The following is an 18787-nucleotide window of genomic DNA, read 5'->3' as shown; positions in this document are numbered from 1 at the left end:
TTTCACAGAAAAATTCGAAAAAAATAGTTGCCACAGAGAAAATAAATTTTTAAATCGACCGGCCTGTCTTTACTTTAGCGTTTTTTTTTTCCCCCACGCTGTTTCGCGCGTCTGATTTCGCTCGCGAAAACGAGATTAGAAAGAAGGGTCACGTTTTGCGGATAGAAAAAACCGTCATTGCGGGCGTCAGACGAACGAAGGTTCATGTGAGTGTTGGGAGATCACCCGTTGCAGCAGCGGCCTGTAAGGGCGGTCTGACGTAACGCGACGTTACGTCAGACCGTGCTATAAAGTGCCAGAGGGATGATGGTTGCACGCGTGGGGGTAGCTCGCGATGAGGGGATCGTCGGGAAGGTTAGGGGGAGGTGTGTCGGAGGAGGTTGGCACGTCAATAGGAGAGAATCCCTTGGTCGCCGGGTAGGGAAACGAACCCTCGAGTGGGGGATAACTCCTGGTCACACACAAGGGATGCGAGAGGGGTAATTGTCTCCTGATCTCCCTTCTCTCTTCTCCCACTCCATTGTCTGCCTTCGAAATATGTGACTCTTCCGGTAACGCATGATTTCCGGGATCATGTGTACCAGTTCGCACGATATATTGCTTCGGGGTCGCCTACGTTTAAGGGTAATTTTTCCAAGAAAAAGTTGCTTCTTTATATATATATATATATATATATATATATATATATATATACTTTTTAGCGCCGCGCTATTTCTCGTTACCGTATATATACATCTGATACTTAGAGTTAGCATCGGTTAAGGAGGGATGAAAATAGAAGGGCACTTAGAGAAACTTAGTTAGATTCTAGGTAACGTCCGATATTTATGGAAACGACTAATCAATTTCGTAGAAATAAATTATCATCAAATTTTCTCCGCATAATGTGTAATCGGATCTCATTAATATTACAGCAACGCGCTATCGCACTGATACAACTATAATATAGATAAATATGAAATTGGCATAATCGCTAGTCCCAGACGGATGATTAAAAGCTCACATCGGTCATGGGATGCGCGCCAGAACGGACTCCTAGTTTTGTAGCGTCCTGTGCCGATGCACACGTCACGTGACGCAACCGCCCTCGCAACAGTTTCGATATACATGATTTAGTGGTGTGGCGCTTGCCACAGGATAGAGACCGGGTTCTGTCCATTCACCCATCAGACCCGTCGTGTCAGACACGTCGCTCTAGGCATCAGGCATTTAGATACCGTAAGTGGTTTGTGGCTACCATTGAGCTCGTACATCGGGTGTGGAGAGGGGGAGGGACGAGAGGTCGGGAGTCACCCTATAATCGGACGCGACTATAAGAACGGGGATGGCGGACGGGTAGGGAAAATGGCGGAAGGAGAAAGGGTATTTATTCTTCGTAGGGGTGGCACAGTCAGTAACGTACGACAATGTCGACGTTATCATAGATTGGCCATAAAGAGGGAAACCACGGCGTGACGACTATGGCCTGCAAAAAACTGATGCATGAAACATGGCAGTTACAAACTTGTACGACCCTTCGCGTTAATAAGAAAAAAGAAATGGCCCAAGTAATGTCTTTCATTTTTTGTTTGCAACTTTTTAGTTGAACTCGGTACTATTTGAAGTAAAATCACAACGTTCTCTGTAATAATAGAAACGTATATAAGTAAAATCGTTAACTCTTGGGAAATTTATGTCGCGATATATTGAGAATCTTATTATATCTGTTATACGTAATATATCAAATTTTATAGGATATATTATAAATGTAAATGCACATATATATATATATATATATATATATATATAATATCATAATTTATAATATGTTCACTGGCATGTGTGAAAATAAATTTAATATGACATAAATTAATTTCTTAAATACATTAATTAATTTAAGATTGATCATTTCGTAAAGATGAAAACTACTTTTTAATTTAATTTAATTACAATCTTTCAAAAACGATGTTTGATTCGGCTACGTTACTGTATGCTTGGTAGAATCTCAATAGCATTTCACGTGAGCAGGGTAACATTTATCGAATAAAACTTAAAAATTTTCCACTTTTTTAACACAATTTATTGTAAATTTATGTTAAAGTAAATTCATAAAGATTAAATAATAAGTATATTTGTCGTATCTTCAGAAGCTAAAAATTATTGTTGGCATTCCAATGACAGGGAACTTTATGGCGGAATTCCGCTACTGCATTTTCCCGAACGGAAAATAAGGGATGATATATCAGGAGTGTCTCAATTGCAAAAAGGAACCTGGTAGTTTACCATGTAGCAAGGTTTACCGAATTTAATAGAAAATGGCAGAGAATGTCTAGCAGTTTTATCCGTGCAATTTGAATTTAAAATTATTTACATTTTGTGTATATTATATTATTAATACATTCTTCTTTTTAACGATTTATTTATCTTAACAAATTCTTCATGAAACATTCTCTTTTCTTTTATAATCAAAAAAGCTAGTACTTCTGATGACGCGGACATAAATCTCATTAAATATCATTTTAATAAATAGTACAAAGTAAATATATTTTACATTTATTAATAATAATTTTAATTATATTTAGTAATAATAAATATATTTTATATATACCTTGTGATGTAGGAATGAAATAAAATATGATATAAAAATAGGAAGATATATGATAGATTCATCTACAGGGTGTATACTTTTTGGAAAAAGATGAGAAACTTGGAATTTTCGAAATCAAATAATTCTCATAGAATTTTATTGGAACAAAACATTTAAAAAAAATTTTCTCTTTGCTTTTATACTGTAAATTATAAATATATATTTATCTCTGCTTATATATTTAATATGTCAACAAAATTACAATACATATTCTTTTTATTTTAATTTTTAATAATAGAAAATAAAAATGTTATGAAAATTAAAAATTTTTATCTTAACAAAAACTATTTAGTTTTTGTTTTACTATAGTTGTAAATTTAGCACTTGAAACTTAAGTCGTTTCATGGTTTTTCCTTGTATAAGATAGTGCAAAGTATTGGAAAAAAAAAATCTCCAATATTATCTTTACCTGGAATGTTGAACAAAATACCTGGAAGATTTGAGTAGACACTTTAATCTAGAAGGAGAGTCATAAGCCCAATCGCCCACGCTTAAAAGACGCTACTGTCCAGCGGGGTGTCAAGGGCGAGCTGTACCACTGGTGGGGATGCCTTCGGCTGGTAGGGGCGCGTCTCTGCCGACCGGGGCGCAAGAGGGTGGCGGCAGCATGAGAGGCAGAGAGTGTAACCCCACGGTCGCACCGCCACCCGTGCGTCGTTGTACTTAAAATGTGACTCGGGGTAGCATAGTCACGGGGATAGTCGTGCAAGAGTGTAGAGAGATTAGCCGAGTGATTCGCACCGGGAGTACATATTAATGTCCGTATCTTAGTTTTAGGCGAGAGAGTATAAAGATATAATAGTGAGTAAGGTTTATCCGGGGACGTGCAACGGGGTCTCCGTCCAGAGGTAGACGGAGATAGAAGAAGCACACAAGGGAGGAAAATCAAGCGACGAGACGGACGAATAATACCGGGGAGGGAGAAGATCAGACACTCTTGATCGCCGACCCAAGTGATCTCATCAGTCATATTTCGGAGACCGCCGTTGCGAACAAATACATATCATTTTATCCTAGTTGCAGAGAGTAAGATAACGAAAGAAAAGAGAGAGAGAGAGAGAGAGAGAGAGAGAGTCGGGCGGAGGGTAAATCGAGAAAAAGAAGGAACGCGATCAACGTTGTCACGAACTTGATGAGGGTTCATGGAGGGAATGATAGAGAAAGGGAGAGGAAGAAACGTCGTGAATTCCATTGAGATGCATATACAAAGATATATATAAAAATAGATAGATAGATATAGATAGATAGATATATGTATACACATGCGCAACGCGAAACGTGTGAGTGTACTTGGCTTGAGGATCGTCATCGTCGTCTCGTCGTCGAACGCGTCCCTTTCCGAGCCGAGGGTTCAGAGTAGCGAGGATCGCTTGGCGGAATTCCGGAAGTGACTTACGGGGCGAGAGGGATCCCCCTCCCGCGAATGTGATCGCGTCTGCGAGCGATTACACGGGTCGTCGTCGTCGTCATCGTCATCGTCATCGTCGTCGTGAACTGTGATTCTTTGTGCCGTTGGTCGAGGGGTTTGGGACAGTGATCTGCGACGACGGGATAGGTAGACAGGGTAAGTACTCTCCCTCGTCTCACTCATCTGTCTAGACGTTTTGATTTCGTGCGACACGAAGTGGCAGATTAATCGGAACAGTTAGGCCCGATTACATTGAGACCTTCATCGATAATCGGAAACCAATTTATTATCATGAATCGGTTTGGCTGTTTATTCTCTCGTTTTTGAAAAAAAAAAAATTTGTTCGAGCTTAACAACAGTCTTAAAATACTTATAATTTGCATAAATATTACGCATTTGCTTATCTTTTAAATAATTAATAACGATTAATCATAATTAATCATTTTCTCTTTTAAATAATTAATAACAGTAATTATTATCTGAGATTTATACAATTGTGTCAGATAAATTATATTATAAAGTTTTTGTATCTGGGAATTTATACATAATTTATATTTTAATGTAATAATGATTTATTCTTTATGCAAATGTATACATATATAAAATTTTATTAATCTTACGCAATTAATTTTTACACTTTGATTGCAAACAAAATGTAGAATTTTACAAGACATATTGTTCTTTTAATTCAATATAATATATGTAAATATTAACAAGATAAAATGATTTTTCCTTAATTTTGCAACTAATTTGTTTAAATGATTACAAATTTATTGTTGCGTCCTATTTTCTTTTTTTTCTATTCTTTTCCATTCTATTTATTTTCCATTCAAATCAAATCTTTTACAGCTGTAAAAATAACTGTATATCGTTTCGTCAATATAATTATGATAAAAATACATTTTAAGAGATACACTTTGTGCTATTAAATATAAAAATATAAACGCTAAATTATCGATTTATCCATATAACGTAGATAGAAATGGTAAAAATGTCAGTAGGTTACATGTAAAACTTTGTGTGTGTATACAACAATTAGGAATTTTAATATTTTAAGCTTGAATTATACTTGTATTTATTTATTTCGTATGTGTGTATATTTTGAATAATTTGCATATAAAATATTAATATTAATCTGTAATGTAAAATATTTTAAAGAGTCTCCCTCTCCTCCACCGTTGAATATATACACCACATAAAATTATACTTACTTTAATATTATCGTTTAATATTGATTTTATCGTTTAATGTTGAAGTGTGGCGAGTTTTCAAAATATTTGCATACCAAATATTGATTTACAATAAAATTTCTCGTTATTATACAAAATTAATTCAAGTATTGATATACTTTATCATTAATATTAATTCTTTAATATTAAACCGATGAATCAAATTATAATAAATGTATATTTTTTTTTATATTTATAACGCATACAATTTATTATATGTGCAAAATATAATTTTATTATAACCGTAAGGAAAAAGATATTCAATTATTTTTATTATTTGATTTAGGATAAAGTAACGTCGAAAGGATCGAGGGAAAAATAATACAAGATATCGTAAAGCTTTGCGGTTGATTGATCAAACAAATTCGTGACAAAACCGAAAAAACTGTTTTATTAAATCCCGTATTGTCCGCCGTGATAACTGGACGCAGTAAAAATATCGGCAAATACATAAAAATGTTTATAAAAGAAGTGCAACGAACGATATAAATTGTGCCTGCCAATGTAATGCTCGCCAGAAAAGAAAACTGGATAGACAGGCACTCTAATGTCAAGTAAAGCAGTGCGAAAATACTAGAAAATATAAATATGTATTTATAAAAGATCGCGCGATTTTTTTCACTACAAATTATTTCATCAAAAATACATTTTTTTTTTTTTTTTTTTTAACCAAAATGGCGAAAACAGTCTTCAAACGATGGAAAATGGAGGACTTTTCGCAAAACTAGCTTCCCAAGATGCAATTAAATAACAAAACTCTCTCTCGTTTCATTCAAATTTAAATCAACTTTGTTTTCTCAGAATATTATAGGTCTAACTTTTTCATTATTTATAATACGTTTAATGTTGAATGTTAAAGAGATGCGCGCGGTAAAGGCATTTTGCTTTTATATAAATTTATCGAAATGTAAATTTATCTTTCAAAATATTAAGCTCGCGCGATTTGTATTCGAAAAATATTGCATCCCCTCAGAAAGTCTGCTAATAAAGATATAAATAAACGAGCACGTGTGTTTTCTGCCTCTTCTCGTTTATCATTTTAAAGTTCACGTATCGGCAGCGAGAGTTCGAGCCCCCTGCTCGGCTTTTTGTAATCTCGCGTCGAGAAAACTACTTCCCCGAGCGTGTAAAGATTTCCATATTAGCAGGAGAGCCCCTGAAAATTCCGGCCACATGACACACGATATACATATATATATATATATATATATACATGCACGACGAGGCACTCTCACCTTTATCACGGGATTCCACGCACGTTGCGATGTTGTTTGCGCGCGCGTGTTCGTCTTTCATATACGAGCCGTGAAAGGGAGAGAGAGAGAGAGGGTGGTTGATATATTAAATAATTGTTTTAACGCGACAAAACGACGAACGATATTTCCCTCTCGCGTTTTTAAAACATATATCTTTATCGGATCGATCGCAGCTCGTTGGAATTCGGATATTCGCGGGACCCCGGAACTTTAAATATTCCCTTTCGCGAATCCAAATGCGCGACGCGCATTTATGAATCTACGTGTGTGCCTCTGCATACACATGCGAAGGATACACACGTGTTTGTGATATTACGCAGAGTTTTAGCCGAACTCTAGATACGGGAATAAATTATTCATCGTTTGCAACAGCGACGCGATATTTCTATAACAACACGCGCGCGAGACACTGTGTGTATATAAACATATAGAAATAAAACGACAATAATATGCAAACTTCCTCCCTCCCCCCCCCCCGTCGATTTCGCTTTAATTTTAAACTTAGCATAAAATCGTCCAATTCGTAAAAAAAAAAAAAAAAAAAAAAAATAATAATGCGATTGAAAAATTTTTTTTCTTTTAATCGCACGCCAGCATAAAATATTTATACCAATCGCCTGGTCTGTGCGCGGTGTTTCATGTCACTTTCTTTTTGATAATGATGCTCCTTATAAAGTGGATATATTAAACCGACATTACTGTGTTCTCGTGATGAAACATTTTACGTGCACGCGCGTTATGCAATTATTCTAAAATGCATGACGAATAATGCAGCGACGCGTGCGCTGCTTCCCAGCAGTTTAATAGCGCACCCGCAATTATGTTAACAGACATCTGTCTGCCATCATTAAACGGTTTAATTTGAAGTCATCGTTTGCTTATTGTCGTACGGATGGGTTAAACATATTGCCGATCGCATAAATTTTGCAACGAATTATCGCCGTGACGTTTTCATTAAACATGTTCCCAGCTAATTTTTCCCTTCTGGTTATATGTATGTATGTCCCGCAATTTAGTCACATCTTTAATGATGGCATCAAATTCTGAATAATAATAAATCAAGATTTATATGAAAGATTTTTATGATGGCAAAAAATAATAAATTAATAATAATAATAATAATAAATATCAAACTCTCAAGCATTAGTGGGTGTTTAGAAATTTAAAATTTTTTAAAATAGCATTAAAAATGTTATTGCTGTTGGTTACAAGGTGATTAAAACTGTACACGGATTTCGCCAAAGATGCAGTTTCGCAAGTTCAACAATGACGATGCTCCCGTTATCTCCTTCCTTCTATCCAAGTTGTAGTTTAACGGCACGCTCTTACGCTAAATACGCCTACGGGGTATTTACGGGTTATTTAGTTTCCGCAGTAGTTGCGATACACGTCGACTCAGATGTGACGTGTTTCGTACTTGACCCAATTTTGTTGGGTTTGCGTTTACCTGAAAATAGCGCGTTTGATTAAAATAGGAAAAGGTAGATGAGGCATTGATAGCTCAATATCGCGAGTTACTATTATTATAATTTCGATTAATTAAATAACATATAGGGATAGGTTAAATAATATATAGAGATCTCCAGTTTGCGTCGCTCTTTGACATATACCTCCTGTATAATTTGTGTGACATGGAATAAATGTGACACAGAAAAATGTTTAGCGAATTTTTCTGCGTTTAAAACTGAATATCACATGCAACATCAAATGCAACTCGTTAATCTTTCATGTTGAGTCTATAAATCTTTATCAGATCGTAATATAAAAGTGAATTATTATTACATGTATATATATATATATATATATATATATATATAAAATCAATTGAATTTTATATACATATATATATATATAAAATCGGGTTAATCTTTAATTTTGATTCTATAAATCTTTATCAGATTGTGATATATAAAGTGAATTATTATATATATATATATATATATATATATATATATATATATAAAACAATTGAGTTATATACTCTAATTTAGAGCCTTGATAATTTTCATGAATCACCGCATTAAATTACTTAGCTCGGCTATTCTTAATATTATATCTACAAAATTCTTCTTAATTTAATCGTAAAAACAATTTCTGCTTCATTCATGAATTATGGTTTTGACCTTAATTGCCACTCGATTGTTTATTCCATTTTGGCAATTTATTATCAATCTAAGCGAGAAACAATTATTTTAAAATATATATCAAGAATCCTGTAAATTTTTATGCATCGCGAGGCATTTAAGCCTCCTGGATCCTTGATATTTGAATAATTACATAGCAGCTTGATTTATCGACCGTACTCTAATGACGATCGCGATAAATCTGGCGATTGCGGTCCTCGCGATAGCACGCGTCTTTTAATAAAATTTCACGCTTCTATCGCGCGGCTGTCTTTCGTGGCTAGCGTTTAACACGGATCGATCTCGTGAGTTCAGGGTTGCGTTCTAAGGTCTCCTTTCTCGCCGAGAAAATCTGCAGCCGTATATATGTATATCGCGCTTAAGCGTTTTCCCAGATTCTCTAGCCGAGCTTCCGATTGCATATACGATAATGTTAGGCGCAAAAATATCCGCGCCTACGAGATACGTGTCGGACGTTATTAACTGTCGTATCGAATCGATTAGCGATATTAATACGCTAATGCATAAGCTACACGAGGGAAATAACACGCGCGTACATGGAAATTTATGCAGGTGGTTTCGCACATCCTTCCTTTACGTCTGAAAAATTTAGTGCGACGTGCCTCGTCGATTAACCCATTTGAACTGGAAAATCCACTCGAATGTTACTCGAAATCTTTATTTATAATATTCCGGGATCTTTGATAACGCGTATGATATTTCCATTCTGAAAAATAAAGAAATGCCAGATAAAAAAAAAGCAAAATTGAATAATAACGTCTTGACGATAATGTCACGAGACAGATTTAAGGGTGAATAACCGTAGAATATTTCGTCGTGCGAGGTATTGATTAACTCGTTCTTGTATTACAGCGTTGTAACAGCATTATCATTCTACGCTGTAATTGACGCCTGTAGTTCCTCACATCGTTAAACGTTTCACATTTGCATACCGGTTAGTTAAACGCGATAACATAGTCGTTCGCACAGCCGTTCCCTCCCTCTTGAAAATCAACAAGTTTGCGCGCGGATGGATATTTGACATACCGGCGCCTTTTCCCTTTTGTATGTCGCGTTATAATCCGAGTGACAGCCTCGTCGTGAACATTTCATTGTTCATATTTGAAATTCGACCTACTCGGAAACGCACGGCGTGTTACAATGGGCTCCGTTGGTCACCAAACGGCCAATTAATTGTAAATTTTTGCCATGACAGCCAAGGCAAAATGTCCAAAAAATCACACACGACGTAACAAAGAATATTTGGTATATTTTTAGATTAATCGTGCAATTTTTCGTCGTGCGAGATGACAAGTAAAATATTTTTTTTTTTTTTAATAATAATAATTTATATAATATTCTAAATAGCGAGGATATTTATCGATAAATATATATTCGAAATCTAAAGCTTATTTTATCACACATTTGCTGGCTATTTACATTTCACTCGGACACTTCTCGCGAATTTATCCTTATCGATCGAATACAACACCGGTTTTTCCGGTTATATCAACGTTTTCTGAACCAGAGCTTTCTTTTCGCCATCTAGTTTGCTTAGCAACCTGTGCATGCGGAAAGGTAATGAATCCCGAGGTTAGCAGCTAAACCCAGCGGCACTTACTGTTCCTAATTACTAATCACTCCGTGATTGTACATGCAAGCTGCTATTATTTCTCTACTATCTGTCGAGCGTTACGCTCGATTTCGCGATACGCTTGTGACATATTATAAAAATCCATTAATTATAAAGGCGCATAAATTTATTGTGAGATGAAAGAAAATATATTCGCCAATAGTAAATAAACGTGTAAGAAGAATTTTTTTATTATGTATAATAGATAATTAATAAAATTTTCACACACACAGTGATAAGCTAAACATCATTTTATAAAAATATAAAATACAATTAAATAATATATAATATATAATAAATAAAATTGTGGCACACACAGTGTAAAGAAGATAAACTAAAAATAATTTTATAAAAATATAAAATACAACGAAATAAAAGATAGATAACAGAATGAATGATAAATGAGGGACTGTATAAGGTATATATAAAATAGATTTTGTGTAATATATTATAAAGAGATTGAAATGAGATTTGTGGAAACGACGCCTGTTGCTTTGTGTACAAATGTATTTCAGCACAAAAGAGTTTTGTCGGCGAGATCAGATAATGAAAATCGCTCAGGCGAGCGTTCGATCTATTTACATTCACTACACTTACATTCCTTATTTCTTGAGAGATCTTATTTGCTTTAACGACATCCATCAAATATGCATTTTTCACGTCACAATAAATCACACATGAATTTGATTAATTGCTATATCATTTCCTTCTTGGATAAATATGATCTTCCAAGTTCACGTTAAAAAAAACTTAACATTCTGGTCAATCTACTTTTAAAATATTTGTACTAGTTTTTCTACAAAATTACAAGATATCTCAACCTTGAAATGGATAACATTTTCAACACATGTGCATACAAGGGCCAAATTTTTATATAATATTTGACGATAAAATATAAGGTATAATTTAAAATACTGTTTGTATTTCACTCTTCGTTACTTGGGTGAATATTTGGCTCGAGTGGATGATGGATCTTTCGAAATCTTTACCTATTTAAACCTATATTTGTCTGCCTAATTTAATTAATTTCAGCGCGCAAGCTAACTTTGAACTGAAATTAATTCTGAATTTCTTTTGGAAGAACGTCTTTGAGTCATTAGACTTTTCAGAAAATCATTATAATAATGGAAAATTGTTTTTCAACTTTTCGTTCTCTGAAAATATTAGAATTTCCGGATTTAATAGATACCTTTATGCATTTGTTACGGATAATATTCTCGATGCACCACGTTGCAATTATAACTGCAATGGGTTGATAAATCAATAGAATACGAGGTACTCGCTAATTAACTCATCTCTGGTGTCTGTCCGACAAAGGAGAGTCGATTGACGATTGGTAGTCTCGGTAGCGGATTAATTAAATGCCACTGACGCGCGATAGCAATATACCTGTCATGTTGCGAGTAATGCATTTTATGATTTCATACGCGAGAAATATTTCAGATCAACGAGATAATTTATCTGTTAATACTTGCTCTAGCACTTTTTCTTCAACGTTTCTCCAATAAATAGGTACTCTTTTTTTTTCCCTCAATATAACTCAATTTTTAAATTTTATTTAATATATTTTTCTTTTTTTAACTGGAATTGATAAAAAATGCACTAGATGTGTTTGGATAGTTTATTAATTTGTTTTTATTTTTTGTCAAAAAAATGTTTACGAAATTATTACTAAAGTGTAAAAATAAATCTTATCAAAGGGAACAGATGTTTCTCTTGTCTTGTGTTCACTTATTTGCGTGACGTCATAAGTTAAAGAGCTCCGATGTAGCGAGTTAAAAGTCAAACTAATTGATTTTTACGTTATATTATGTTCATATTATTAAATTATTTCCGCAAAGTTTAATGATTTTAATCGTATTATGGATTCTATAGTATTTATCCATTTGTAAATGTAAATTATTAATGCCACTCGTTTTCTCGTTTTATTCTACTTATTGCAAAATGGATCGATCTGTCAAATCGATATGAAGATGGTTGAAGAATAGCATTAACGTGAATAAAGCACCATCACATCCAGCGTGTGTTTTTGATTAATAATTGCTGGCGGCTATTTTATCCGCGGCTCGAAACGATCGGTTACTTATTTAATCTTTATCGTACTACTAACTGCAATCCAATAATGCAGATCAAAAACAGACGGGGATATGTCTAAACATATTTAACATGTTTCAAACCACAATTGAAAGCAACAGAAATAAATCAAATAACAATTAAGGATGTATCGGTTATATGTCAAAACAAAAATTTTCTTGATTATATGTCAAAAAAAAAAAAAAAAAGATAAAAGCGTGAAAATCTCGTAGACTGCGCAAAACTTGAGCATTTTCTTAACAATTTAGAAATTATTTAAGTTTAAAGTTAGTATTGGTTCTTATGAAAAATCGTGTTTTTTGACAAGGAACAAAATATTGTCAGTGAAATAAAAATTTCCACATGCAACAAAATTCTAATAAACATTTGTGCAAAAGTTGACTTGGACGCACTCAAAAGTTATTTACTAAAAAGTGTAATAAAATATAATTATTGCCATTTATTATTTTATATTGTGTGTATTTCTCGCAATTGTTTTCAGGAGATGGTCATTCAAAAATTTCATATTATTTAATCAATCCTCGTTTATATTTATTTTAATATAACTTGAATTTTTCTAAACTTTTAGAATAAATAATTCTATTATAGTTATAATAATATAATAAAATACATATCTTACAGACAGACCAGATATTGCGACAATCACGCGTAGGTAGAATAATGAATTAAACAAAGACCTATACATACACACATATATATATATATATATATATTTCCTGATGATAACCGTATATTCTGAATGCCAGATGCTGTTCCGGTTAAATGTCTCTAATATATCTACAAATAATATTACTTGTTTCAATATCAAATATTGTGGGTAGGTAGGTATTTATAGTTACTCGACATTGCAAATGTTCGTAATTATCATTGCTACTCAAGTAGCTTGATTGAGAGAAATAGGATAATTGAATCTTCCTAATATCGTGTACATACACACACACAATCAAATTATCTTTTTTTTAAAATTTAATTAAAAATTAATAAAATTGATTATCTATAATTTTGTCATACGATAAAAAAATTATATTTAAAAAATATATATACATTAATTTTAAAATTAAAATATATATCTACATTAATATACGTATATTTAAATTTTTATAATATAAAAAGTAATTGAAGATTGCTTTAAACCTTAAAATCTATCGGGGACTTAAAAGAAAGTAATTTTTTATTAAGGCATAAACCAAAAACGATTTGTTTTGAAAAATGAGTAGATAAGACGGATTAACGAGATTACATTAATTATTTTCTTAAGATTATATCTGCGTAAGATTATTTCGTTTGTGTAATTCGACATTAAATACAGCAACCTCATTAATAAAATTTTAAATGCGGTCTTTTTATCAAAGATCTCGTAAATTAAGAATCGTAAGGTACGATTAATTAATACCCGGAGGCTCTTCAGTTGATAACGAATTTTCCCTCGAGCTCATTTCGCAGGCAAAATGTGCTCTAACGGTACTTTGTTCAAGACTAGCATGTTTTTTTTTGTAGCCACCCTTTCTTGTAAGGGAAGAGATCGCACTGAAGGGATTATCAAACATTTCTACTTTCGTAAGAACCGATAAATATCTCAAATTAATCTTGTTTCCAGCGCGCAAATTTTTTTACACCGCCCAACAAAAGTTTATCAAATTTGTTTTTCTTTAAGCTTTACTCTTATTCCAACTAAACTTATCCGATAAATTAAATTTAGTATAATTTTATGATATTTTCATTTGATTAAAAAGTAATTATATATTTTTATGTGAGAGCTGTCAAATCTATTTGGAACAACTCTAATATTATAAAGCGAATAAAATAAAAAAAGTGTGTAAAATAACTTTTCCCGAGAATTCTCGATCATCTTTCTACAAATGTTTGTATTTAATTCAATTTTTTGTGCAAATACTTATTCGAAAATTAAAGATAGCCGTGTCTGACTGGATTAATCAACTTAACAAGTACTCTTCGAGTTATATTTTTAACTCGACAAGTTATTCGTGGACAAACTTGTTTATTTGTTCATATGTTGTTAGCATAGATATTTATGTTTGTTCTTTTTTTAAGTTTATTGAAATTTTAAATTGTTTTTTCTAAAGTTTTTTTTCCACATACCTACATGTATGTATCGTTTTTTCACAAGGTTGTGATTTTAATATAATATTAATGGTATAAATAACGTGTGCAACGGATATACACTGGTTGCTATAAATACGCTTTTTTCATTTATTACGTCGAGAAATTCATTGGCATCGAGTTTGAAATTAATTTTCAACGTTAATTATTATGTATATAGCAAAGTTTTCGCGAAAATGCTAAACTCAAAACACGTTCTCTACGCCCACTCTTTTACAGAGTTTACTGAATATAACAAGGTTACTCAATGAACATTTACAATGGAGAAACGACAATGACCTCATCAACAATAAAATCACTGCTGTTGGCAATTTTAGTTAATTCTCCGCCCACTCGTGTGCGTACTTTATTGTTTCACTGTATACATGCAAAATCCTTTTTAATCAAGCCGAACAATTTTGTTTGTTATTTCTTATTAATCTTGCGTTGGTGTTTGATTGCTAGAGATAAATTATCGTGAGATGTGGAATAATCACATATTGCTTATTTTATTTATTTATTTAAAAAATTATTTTCTTATTTAAAATATCGTATTTTTTAGAAATATTACAACTGTATTTTTTCAGTCTTCATTTACTATAAAAATTTACTCATAAAATACTGCTTTGCTCAATTTCATTTCAAGGACTCAAGAGTGAAACTAATAATTTAGCATAAACAAGAAAACATGAAAAGCCCAGTGTCTATCTACAAGCAATGTCTGGTTAATGGGTGGTTTGTTAATTAATGTACATTTCACTCAATATAGCTCGGTAGATAATAATTAAAAGCGTAGACTCCTTGCAACGTAATCGCGTTATATAGCGGTAAATGTAATGCACACAGTGCACGCTGACAAAGTACAAAGAACATGTACATGCTTGATGGATGTTTCAATGTAGGGTGGTTTCATAGTGATTCGATGTAAGTGTAATATACAACCGCGTTACTTGATTCTGCCACTAAACCACATGTTTCTCCATTATTGCATCCAAGTGATAACATTAATTAATATCCATTATTATTTTGTACATATGTAAGAATAATGAGGAATTTTTATATCAATAAATATACATTTAAAATATATTGATTATAAAATAATAGATTGATGAGATTGATTTCGATAAAGAAGATGAATTTAATTTCTTGAGAAATACTTTTGCGTTTTACAATATTTCGAAAAAATTTAACAATTGCGACTCATCTTTGTTTTAATTGCCGAAATAAATCTCACCCCCTCCTTAACTTTGAAATTATTGAGAAAAGTTCCTAACAGTCGAGGACAAAGTATTAACGAGCGATCTGTCAATAGCTAGATACTTAACGAAACTAATTGGTCGAAGGAAAGCCATTATATTCGCCATTAACGATGACTCCCGTTCGGTTCATGTCTTGCGTTTTCAGCTTCGTTAATTATTATCTCTAATGAACGTGGGCGCTGAAAGAAACAAACCGTGTCTTTTCGAACGTGACACATTTTGATCTGAAGCGAAAAATTTTGAATTTTCTGTCACCTCAATTTTTAACGCCCACAATGACAAGCATCAGAATTAGCTTTGATCGGTCGTCCTTATCAAGGATGCCTCTTAATAATTGATTTAAAAGGCTCCTTTATTTTTCTACTTATTTATTTTTTTTTTATTTTTATCCGAAAACTCGAATTTGACACGTTGAAAAATGTTACGAAAAATCTAATGTGCCTCGAAATAACGAAATGTCAAAGTAGGAGAACATGGGGTAAAACGGCCAACGTAAGCATTTAGCAAGTTTTCGACATATTAAAAAAAAATAATTCGATCTTTTTTTTTACTAAAAATATTCTTTGGAATATCCACTATAAGAAAAAACACAAGTTTATTATAAAATAATAGTTTAAATGGACGAGATTATTGATTTTGTAAAAGCCTAGATTTTCGAGATATGCTTTTCATGCGGGGTATAATGGACTACCTCCAAAACTTGTTTATTTCATTAACATTGATGTCTAAAACTTCTTAAAAGTTGTATATTATAATATGATATATATAGAGCATAAGAATATAGATTTGTGTTTTTTAATGATAACTATAAATTAATAAATAAAAACAATTCTCTTGTTATAATAAATATTTTTCTCTAAAACATGGAAAAATATTCTTTAATGTAATAATTTTTGATATTAATTTTGAAAGAGAGCATCTATGTAGACTCTCTTTCTTTCTCTAGTATAAAAATAAAAAGTACAACATTTCGTGGGCTAATATTTCATTAAGCCTCAAAACGTATTTATTTACTTTTGATTATATAAAAAATTATCATTAATCAATATTTACATAGAGTACACAGTATGAAATTAATAAGAAAAGATCTCTTTAAAACATAAATGTATTTACGGTAATAAAAAATAGAATTTTACCATTGTTTATCTTATGTAAATATATCGAAGAATTACAACTCAGTCGCGGAGAGCACAGCAAGTGCATTAAATAATTTATAACAACTTTTTACCCACCATTTTAACCATTGTACCCCGCGGTGCCGTTCTACCCCACGTTCCCTTATAATATTAATAAGCAGTGTGTTTCAATAGTTTGCAGGACACAAGGTTTTTACTTGAAATTAAATCTATATATATTCCGTGATTTTTGTCGACGCGACAATAAAATCTGCGCGCGAAATAACTCGTATATATGACTCGCAAATTGAATGGTAGTTGAAAAATACAAACCGCCTTCTATATCGCGCTCGTGACACAAATAGCGCTCCATTAGTGGCCTTGTATAAAAACTGCGGGAGTATTCCGGACGAATTTCGTATCGTTATTTGTTCATTTACAATATTTTTTGTATAACCCTCCGTATTTCCTTCCTTCCGTTCTATTCGCTCGCATTTTGATACACCGATTATAAAGAGCGAAACGCGATTATTTTCCTACGCTCGCGGGATTACCGCCTCCTTTTATTTCCCGCTTATTATTTGTCGCGTCGCAAAGTGAATTATTTCTTTAATTTTCCCGCTCCCTGTAAGAGCGATCGTCGCCGCAAATTGGACTCTCGGTGCAACGAGAAACGCGGAAAAGCCTCGAGAGAGACCGGGATTGCCGTCCGTTTCCGTGGCCTGTCGCTTGATTAATTGTTCAAAAGCAAATCAACCGGAAAGCGGGACTCGGGAAGCTCTCGGCGCGAGCTCGAATCTGGGTCGAAACATCCGGGGTGAAAAGCCTAAGGGCGGCTCTCTAAACGGAGCTCTGCGGCTTTATATGCACAGAAGGCGAATATACGTATACAAAAGTTGCAGCGAGTTGCAATAGGATCAACACGTCTGTTCCGCAATTATTCCGTCATTCTCTCTGCGGTCCCTCTCGCTCTTTATTTTCCATTAACAGACCGAGAATGCGGCTATTATTTTCCCGATACTTTTTACATGGCCATGCTATGAGTGCGATAATCCCGGGGCAAGAACTTGATAGCAAATCCGGGTCAAAGCTAGACTTGAATTCTATTTAGAAATGGATCGGTTGGAGCTTTATGTACTTTTTACGAGCATAAGCTACGCGTGGAGTGATAATTTTAGAGGGGATGATGTGGGGTGGAAGTCGACGTCGAATCGAGGGCGAAAGAGCGTTCTATTTGCGACAAAATGAAAAGAGTGGTAGAAAGTGAGCTATGAAAGAATGACGAGGCTCGATCGGTACGCGAACGATCGTGTCGCTGATCGAAATGAGGCCGAAGTTTTATCTGTGCGCGCTTTTTTATACAGGCGAGAGAAATAAAGTCCGCATCCTGGCGATTGCGATGACGCGAGCTTCTACCTATTATCAAACGCAACGATGCGTTCATCGTTGATATCACAATTGCAGGAAATAAAACCGTCGATTTAATAAGCTCGACTTTTCGCAAAATAAATCGTCGATGTCGCGAGACTCATTGTAAGATGTTTTTATTATATGTGTGTGTAGAGTCTACTCCAAGTGATTAAAATTTTTTCACAAGCATCCACTTAATATTTATAAAATATGTATACAAAATATATCTAATAATTATTTAAATTAATTTTCTAAATATTTTTAGATTGAATATAAATTATAAATATTTGTCATTAATATTCCAACAAATATTTGAGAAATAAATATTTTACAAATATTTTTTTTTTCTTATTTATCATAAATATCATATAAAATATTCATAAATATATTTGTACGAAATTTCAAAAAAGTAAATAAAATGAATAAATAGTAAAATAAATAATATATAGTAATATACATAGTAATACATATATAAAATATTCTATAAATATATATTTATATATTTCAAAAAAATAAATAGCAAAAATAGTTATC

At 33.0% G+C, this 18787-nt stretch overlaps 1 protein-coding gene across 2 annotated transcripts in view; it reads left to right on the top strand.

Annotated features, from left to right (window-relative positions):
* LOC140670812 (solute carrier family 7 member 14) overlaps positions 1-18787 on the top strand; it is an 85492-nt gene that overhangs the window by 781 nt on the left and 65924 nt on the right. The window contains exon 1 of one of the 2 annotated variants that reach the window (XM_072901600.1): positions 2968-4190. The exons of the other annotated variant lie outside the window; for it this stretch is intronic. The gene's annotated coding sequence lies outside the window, so the exon portion shown is untranslated. Of the gene's footprint in view, positions 1-2967; positions 4191-18787 lie in introns of those variants that run through there. 2 annotated transcript variants of the gene reach the window in all.

Source organism: Anoplolepis gracilipes, chromosome 11, assembly GCF_047496725.1.
Source record: "Anoplolepis gracilipes chromosome 11, ASM4749672v1, whole genome shotgun sequence".
NCBI classification, from domain to species: domain Eukaryota; kingdom Metazoa; phylum Arthropoda; class Insecta; order Hymenoptera; family Formicidae; genus Anoplolepis; species Anoplolepis gracilipes.
The sequence above is the reverse complement of the archived record's forward strand: the minus strand, read 5'-3'. Positions and strand labels throughout refer to the sequence as shown.